Genomic DNA, 8,937 nt, shown 5'->3' on the forward strand with positions numbered 1-8,937 from the left:
AAGGTGTAGGGGTCCTGAATTCTCTCTTTTTGCACTGTTTGGAAACAGTCACTAGGCCAGGGTCAGGTAGCTAGGTATTTGGATCTGGCAGTTGGTCCTGGTGCTTGGGTCCATTGTCCTTTGGGGATTTTCTGGTGACTTTCTTCCTGTAATACAAAAGGGGGAAAGCAAACCACTATGGGGTGGCTTCCAAAGAGAGTGCACCATAAAGTTAAGCATCAACATGAGGTTAAAATAGAGTAAAGAGAGGTACCAAACTACAAGGGGAGGTTTATGATGCCATAAAGTTAAGTATCAGGATGTGACTAGAATAAGTTAAGGAATAATAGATGCAGAGTGTGGCTCCTGCAGAATTAGAGGGCAACTGGTACAGATGTAGTTTGCATAATAGGTTGCTGCTGCTAAGTCACTTCAGTCTTGTCCGTCTCTGTGTGACCCCATAGACGACAGCCCACCAGGCTCCTCCGTCCCTGGGATTCTCCAGACAAGAAAACTGGAGTGAGTTGCCATTTCCTTCTCCAATGCAGGAAAGTGAAAAGTGAAAGTGAAGTCGCTCAGTCAAGCCCGACACTAGCGACCCCATGGACTGCAGCCCACCAAGCTCCTTGGGATATTCCAGGCAAGAGTACTGGAGTGGGGTGCCATTGCCTTCTCCAGCATAATAGGTTAGTCTTCTGGAAAGAAGAAACTTAGTTATCAATGCAGACTGTTGATTGCTAGCCAAGTTGGGCTCAAAATCCTCCAAGCTAGGCTTCAACAGTACATGAACTGAGAGCTTCCATATGTACAAGCTAGATTGAGAAAAGGCAGAGGAACCAGAGATCAAATTGCTAACATCTGTTGGACCATAGAAAAAGCAAGACATTTCCAGAAAACATCTACTTCTGCTTCATCGACTATGCTCAAGCCTTTGACTCTCTGGATCACAATAAACTGTGGAAAATTCTGACGGAGATGGACCACCTGACGTGCCTCCTGCAAAACCTGTATGCAGCTCAAGAAGCAACACTTAGAACCAGACATGGAAAAACAGATTGGTTCCAACTGGGAAAGTAGTAAGTCAGGCTGTATATTGTCACCCTGCTTATTTAACTTCTGTGCAGAGTTCATCATGCAAAATGCCAGGCTGGATGAAACTCAAGCTGGATCAGGATTGCTAGGAGAAATATCAATAAGCTCACATTGCAGATGATATCACCCTTATGGCAGAAAGTGAAGAGGAACTAAAGAGCCTCTTGATGAAGCTGAAAGTGGAGAGAGGAAAAAGCTGACTTAAAACTTGACATTCAAAAAATGAGATCATGGCAACTGATACCATCAGTTCATGGCAAATAGATGGGGAAACAGTGGAAGCAATAGATGACTTTATTTTTGAGGCTCCAAAATCACTGCAGATAGTGATTGCAGCCATGAAATTAAAAGACGCTTGCTCCTTGTAAGAAAAGCTATGACCAACCTAGGCAGCTTATTAAAAAGCAGAGACATTAGTTTGCCAACAAATGTCCATCTAGTCAAAGCTATGGTTTTTCCTGTAGTCATGTATGGATGTGAGAGTTGGACTATAAAGAAAGCTGAGCACTGAAGGATTGATGCTCTTGAACTGTGGTGTTGGAGAAGTCTCCTGAGAGTCCCTTGGACTGCAAGTAGATCCAATCAGTCCATTCTAAAGGAAATCAATCCTGAATATTCATTGGAAGGACAGATGCTGAAGCTGAAACTTCGGCCACCTGATGGGAAGAAGTAACTCATTTGAAAAGACCCTGATGCTGGGAAAGATTGAAGGTTGGAGAAGGGGATGACAGAGGATGAGATGGTTGGATGGCATCACTGACTTGATGGACATGAGTTTGAGTAACCACAGGAGTTGTTGATGGACAGGGAGGCCTGGCATGCTGCAGTCCCTGGGGTGGCAAAGACTCAGATATGATGCAACTGAACTGAACTCTAGCATATGAGATCTTAGTTCCCTGACAAGGGATTGAACCCATGCCCCTTGCATTGGCAGCTGGAGTTTTAACCACTGGACCACCAGGGAAGTCCCTGCTTTTAGTTTTTGTAGCTGCACTCGATGGGGGCAAGAGGTAGAAATAGTTTGGGTCTCACCCCTGAGTAAGCATGAGAAATGAGACCCAGGACCGAGGTGGAAAGGCTGGCCTTGGACCAGAGCATGAGCCCATTTGGCTCAAGAGTCACATGGGAAAGCCATCATCTTCCCGGTGCTTGAATAACATGAGCATTCCTCCCATGCAGGAGTCCAACATGACACCCAGAAATGTTATGGCAGTAAAACATCAACAGATACAAGAATGCAACTTAAAATTAAATAGAAATTAAAAACTGAAATCCCAACAAAGAATATGATAAAAATTTCATATAAACAGTACCACCAAACCACACTTAATGGCAGATAAACATTCCGTGATAATAAAACAAACTAAAAATAAAGGATAAAAGGTATACAAGATACTTGAGGTGTAAGACTGAGTCCCCAATACAACCTTCGAGATGAAGAAGAGTTGGCAGATTCACCATGGGCATTTCTGTGAAAAAAGAAATATAAAGTTGAGTAAAATGTTGACAGCTGTTATCATTTTTTTCCTCCATTAAACACACACAGGTCTGTGTCTTTTGAGCTGTTAATTTTAGGCTCAAGGCATGATTTTAAGCTACTGCTGTATTGATTTCCTATTGCAGCTGTAGCAAATTGCCACAAGCTACGTGGCTTAAAGGAACACATACTTGTTATTGTGGTTCTTAGGATCCAAAGTCCCAAATGGGTCTCATTGGCTTCATATCACAGTGTCAGCAGGATGCCATAACTTCTGGAGGCTTCCTTCCTTCTCACACTTAGAAGCTGCCTACCCTCCTTGGCTTATGGCCTCTCCACATCAGTGTGAGCTTATGAGAGGCTGGTTTAGCCTCTCAGTGTGCATCTCTGACACTGGTCTGTGTCCCTCCTCCACATCTAAGGCTCCTTGTAATGAGATGGCATTGGGCACAGCCAGATACTCCACGTCATTTCCCTATCTTAAGGCTGAATGCTTAGGTACTTAATTCACCTGTGCTGTAATTCTCACTTGTCATGTGTCTGCCCTTTCAGGCTACTGAAACAGAAAACCATAGGCCAGGTGGCTCTTTTTTTGCACTTTGTTTTTTAACTGAAGGATGATTGCTTTACAGAATTTCGTGGTTTTCTGTCATAGAAAAACAGGAATCATCCATGGGTTCACCCATGTCCCCTCCCTCTCGAACTTCATACCATCTCCTTCCCCATCCCACCCTTCTAACAGGTCTCAGAGCCCCTGTTTGAGTTCCCTGAGTCATACAGAAAATCCATGCTGGCTATCTATTTTACATGTGGTATTGTAATAGGTGGCTTACTAACAACAGACCCTTACTTCTCAGTTTTGGAGGCTGGGAGCTCCACGATCAAGATAGAGCAGGTGGCTGGTAGACGGCAGTCTCCCTGTGTCGTCAGAGGGCACAAGGGGTGAGCCATCTCTCTGGGGTCTCTTTCATAAAGGCCCTCATTCCACCCAAGAGCATCCCACCCTCATGACCAAATCACCTCCCAAAGGCCCTGTCTCCTAACACCATCCCCTTGGTGACCTCAGCTTGCACTGAGGGAAGAGTTAGTGCAAAGACCAGAGAGCTGCTCACACATACAGTGTGCACCAGCAAGGCTCTTGTTTTAACTAGCAAACCCTCTGAAGAAACTGCAAGCAGGCTGAGGTCAGCATGCTCACCCCGCCCTTGAGGTCTCTGTGTTCTGTGCTGTGTTGCCTTCATTGAACTGTGCTTTCCACAGGACTTGGTTTTCCATAGCATCTAGTTGCATCATATCATGTACACACAGAGAGACATGCTTCATCCATGTCAACTCTGTCATTCAGTTGATGACAATTTGTGAAGCAATGTCTCGTCTCAATGCCCAGCACGTACAGGAGTAGGACAATCTATGCCTACAGAGATCTTATAGCCCAAAAGGGAATCAGAAGTGTATCCACGTGCGCACAAGGCAGAAGTAAGAAGCACAAACCGAATGGAAGTGAGGGCTGCAGGGGACAGAGGAGGGGGGTTTCCTCCTGGAGCGGGGGCAGGGGCTTTCCTATGGGACTGATGTGCTGGTGATTCTGGACCCCTGGGGTGCATGTTTGAGGGGAGACGTGGGGCAGGACAGGGTGCCCTGGGCTGGGAAGAAGGAAGGACAGCAGACAGAGGGGCTGGGGATGGTCAGGCCCCCAAGGAACAGGGGGTCACACCCCTGGGAGCACAGAGCACCCCACCATGATTCCCCGATAGTCCACATAGGGAGCTCAGAGAGCATCCTCAGGGATTTCAGAATTCGCCTGGGATCAGACACCACACAACAACCTCAATGACCAGTGGGCAAGATTCTTTAACTTTGAACAAAATTTATTCTGGTTTAAATTTTAGACGCTCTGTCAAAGGGTGCAGTTTCTGTCTCCGCATCGGTCCCGGCCGCATCTTCACCTTCTTTTACCTGCAGCATTTTACTCGGGGCGCTAAACAGGTGCCAATCTGTCTCATGCGTCCAGGGCACCTGTTCAGCAAACAGATGCCTCTATTCCCCCAGCAGCTTAGATAACTTCTTACTCCTTGAGTAAATCCTAAAAAGAGAAGGAAGAGGGAAAAACGTGTCAGCAGGAAAGCAGCATCTCGAGAAGGCCAGCTGTGTCCCTTCTGAGCGAGGCCCTGGGGCTTTCTGTTCTGAGATGCGGACACGGCCTCGTGACAACAAGATGTGAGTCCAGGACCCCGTGGACCAGCCTCCAGACAGACACTGACCCTGCCCACGCTCTGGTGGACCCTCACATTTCCAGAACCAGAGGCTGAGGGACTGGGGTGTGAGGACCCTGGTTGTGAGCGGGGTCAGCTCCACCATGAGGGCAAAGACTGGGAAGCTCTGCTACATCCACCTTCCCACCAGGAGTCAGAAGTGGCCCCCGGGTTCTATTTTCACCGCTTAGGTTTCCCACTCATGGAGCCAGTCAAGTAGTGCAGCTGAGATAGGAGGAAAAGATACAGCTGAAAGTAAGAACTGGTTAAAGAGAACTTACTCTCAAAGTTACCTACAGCTGACAGTGACAATGGTCAGAAAAAAAAGTTTTGTATCATCGTCTCTACTGACTCAGAACGCTCTCAGCGCTGGTGCGAGTCAGCCCCTCTCCTCCTCCCTTTGTGGTTTCCTCCAGACCAGAGGCCTTCCCGTCTTCCTCACAAGCCTTTTTCCTCTTGACCACAAGGCACCTCTGGTCCCTCTCTCGTTCCCCGTCCAGGGATAGAACCCGGGCCCCGGGCACTGAGAGGCCACATTCCTGACACCCCTGTCCTCTCTCCCTGCCACTGTGCTAAGAGTTGGGTTACAGTCAGAAACAACACTGATCAGACTAGGCCTTTTCAACTTGATTTTGACATCTAATCAGTTGTCTCAGGTCTCAGTCTCCGCAGCCTCTCCCGCCCTCCCTTCCTCCCTCCTTCCTCCCTACATACTTTCATCCTATTTCAGGAAATATCAAGGGTAAGATGAAATTCAGACAGCCGATCCTGCACACTACTTTGGATGTGCTGCCTCCCAGCTGTGGAGCGAGGGTCACATCGTCAGCGACGTGTCCTGGAGGACCTTCCTGCTGAGGAGACTCAGCACGGAGCATCCCAAGGGCAGCTCCTGAAGCCCAGGCTTGGCCTGACTCTCCTCTGGACTTGTCTGGTCGCCTAGAGCCACCACCCTTCAAATATAAAGATTTATAAAGTGACATTCTGTGCTTCTCTCATGGGACAAAATCAAATTTCTTGCTTTTATGAAAAAGAAAACAAGGAGAGTCACTTAACAGAGGCATCTTCTGTTTCCTTCTCATGAAACCAATGAGGAGACAGGCTCAGAAGTTTTGACTCACTAGAGTGGCTTAGAAACAACCAGGAATTTGCAGGGCGGTTCTCAGACCCCTCTCGCTACTAAGGACTCAGCGCTGGCTTCTCAGAAGCATCAAATATGGTGGGTTTAGTCTGACCACGTGTAGATGGGGATAGCAGGACAGAAGGAGGTAGAAACAGGAGAGAGAGCCCACGGCTCCCCCCGGGGCTCCCACGAGCTCACCTGACCCAGAAGACAGGACCACCAAGAGGAGCAGGAGGAGCAGGTAATGGAGCCTCATGCTGGCGTCCCGAGCTCTGCGGCTGATGCTGGAGAAGAGGCTGCGCTTGCCGCTTTAAAAAGGTGCCAGGTTCCGGAAGGAATTCCGCACTGGCTGTGGATTTGCTTATTAGGAACTGGTTAACTGAGCCTCTTCCCTGTGTGTCATGGGAGTGTCCTTTATAGCACAAAGCAGGGGCAGTCACTTGTATGCTAATGAGGCTGTGAAAACCCCAGGAAAAGCTTTCCTGCTGCCCTTTTAACCACAAACTTCTCCTTGGCAGTCAGTTCAGCTGATGGGCAGGGGTGTGGCAAGCGGCACAGACTTGCCTGTTTCCCCTGGCAGGGGCACAGACTTCTTGTTGAATCTTCGCTTACCCGCTCCCCAGCCTCACCCTCACCCATCCAGGGCTTTAAAACTGCCCACTGTTTTCCTGTGCAGAAGGAAATGGCACCCCACTCCAGTACGCTTGCCTGGAAAATTCCATGGATGGAGGAGGCTGGTGGGCTACAGTTCATGGGGTTGCAGAGAGTCAGACATAAAAGGGAGAATTCACTTTCTTTATTTCTATACCTCCTTTTAGGCTTGAAGAAGCACAAGCTGGAATCAAGATTGCAGGGAAAAATATCAATAACCTCAAATATGCAGATGACACCACCCTTAGGGCAGAAAGTGAAGAGGAACTCAAAAGCCTCTTGATGAAAGTGAAAAAGGAGAGTGAAAAAGTTGGCTTAAAGCTCAACATTCAGAAAACTAAGATCATGGCATCCGGTCCCATCACTTCATGGAAGAGAGATGTGGAAACAGTGGAAACAGTGTCAGACTTGATTTTTGGGGGCTCCAAAATCACAGCAGATGGTGATTGCAGCTGTGAAATTAAAAGACACCTATTCCTTGGAAGGAAAGTTATAACCAACCTAGATAGCATTTGAAAAGCAGAGATATTACTTTGCCAACAAAGGTCCGTCTAGTCAAGGCTATGGTTTTTCCAGTGGTCATGTATGGATGTGAGAGTTGGACTGTGAAGAAAGCTGAGCGCCAAAAAATTGATGCTTTTGAACTGTGGTGTTGGAGAAGACTCTTGAGAGTCCCTTGGACTGCAAGAACATCCAACCAGTCCATCCTAAAGGAGATCACCCCTGGGTGTTCTTTGGAAGGACTGATGCTGAGGCTGAAATCCAATCCTTTGGCCATGTCCTGCGAAGAGTTGAGTCATTGGAAAAAACCCTGATGCTGGGAGGGATTGGGGGCAGGAAGAGAAGGGGAGGACAGAGGATGAGATGGCTGGATGGCCTCACTGACTCAATGGACATGAGTTTGAGTGAACTCTGGGAGTTGGTGATGGACAGGGAGGCCTGGCATGTTGCAATTCATGGGGTCGCAGAGTCAGACACCACTAAGCGACTCAACTGAACTGAACTGATAGTTCCTTTTGGAGAAGGAAATGGCAACCACTCCAGTGTTCTTGCCTGGTGAGTCCCATGGACTGAGGGGCCTGGTGGGCTGCAGTCTACCGGGTTGCAGAGAGTCGGACACGACTAAGCAACTAACACATACACTGTTTCCATGAAAGGCTGTTTCAGGCCCAAATAGGGACTAACTCGTTCAGAGGCAGTTTCACTCCCTGGGCAAGACTTGCTGACTCCCAGCATCCGCAGGGACAGCCACGCTCTTTCTGGCCCCTGGGGCACTGAGGGAAGAGACCCAGTGGTCCTGACCTGCTCCCCACACCACCTAGCTTGTTATGGGATGGCATCAACAGTCGCTGCCAAAATCTTGGTTTTCTTTGCCCACCAGAGCTGAATAAAAATTGCGGAGAAAGAGTTTGGAGGACACATAAAGATGGCTTTAATCATTAAGCCGGCAGAAGAGAGAACTCGATAGGTTCCTGCCTCAAGGAGCCTGTCTCCCCTACATCGGGAATACAGGGGATCATACAGTTGGGGCTCACAGTCAGGGCTTGGAGATATGGGACAAAAGGTGTAGGGGTCCTGAATTCTCTCTTTTGCACTGTTGGGAAACAGTCAATAGGCCAGTGTCAGGTAGCTAGGTATTTGGGTCTGGCAGTTGGTCCTGGTGCTTGGGTCCATTGTCCTGTGGATTTCCTGGTGACTTTCTTCCTGTAATACAAAAGGGGGAAAGCAATCCACTAGGGGTGGCTTCCAAAGAGAGTGCACCATAAAGTTAAGCATCAACATGAGGTTAAAATAGAGCAAAGCGAGGTACCAAACTACAAGGGGAGGTTTATGATGCGAAAAAGTTAAGTTTAAGGATGTGGCTAGAATAAGTTAAAGGATAATAGATGCAGAATGTGGCTCCTGCAGAAATGGAGGGCCATAAGTGTCAGGTGTAGTTTGCATAATAGGTTAGTCTTCTGCAAAGAAAAAACTTGGTTATCAATACAGACTGTAGGTTAGGAACAGTTCAAGTGGACAAAGACACAAATGGGAAAAAAGAAAGAAAGAGGGGGAAAAAAAACTTTTATTAATTTTCTGAAACACAATCACACACCTTTCTCATGAAATCTCAGTGGGACATGTGATGGGCAGATGGGTGCTCTGTTTCCCTTCATCAGAGACAGAGTGGGAGGATGATGCTACCACTGAATTCATCTCCCCAGCCTAGTATCACGAAGCAGGCCCAGCAGTGGAAACCCCTTTACTGGTTTGAGGGGGACCTCCATCACTAAGTAACATCTCTCACTTAGTAACATCTGTCCATCTCAGTGTTGGAGAGACACTGACCTGGCTTTTCAGAAACTCTAAATCTCAGGATGGAACTT

The 8,937-nt window shown here is 47.7% G+C and overlaps 1 long non-coding RNA gene across 1 annotated transcript; it reads right to left on the minus strand.

Moving 5' to 3' along the window:
- Nucleotides 1–4,391: 4,391 nt before the first annotated feature.
- On the minus strand, nucleotides 4,392–6,321 carry LOC113888477. The gene is made up of 2 exons (XR_003509985.1): nucleotides 6,119–6,321; nucleotides 4,392–4,631 (listed from the first exon to the last, which is right to left on the minus strand). It is a non-coding gene; the product is annotated as an uncharacterized LOC113888477 (long non-coding RNA).
- Between the last annotated feature and the right edge of the window lie 2,616 nt (nucleotides 6,322–8,937).

This window comes from Bos indicus x Bos taurus, unplaced genomic scaffold (assembly GCF_003369695.1).
Source record: "Bos indicus x Bos taurus breed Angus x Brahman F1 hybrid unplaced genomic scaffold, Bos_hybrid_MaternalHap_v2.0 SuperScaffold_100205, whole genome shotgun sequence".
Classification (NCBI taxonomy): domain Eukaryota; kingdom Metazoa; phylum Chordata; class Mammalia; order Artiodactyla; family Bovidae; genus Bos; species Bos indicus x Bos taurus.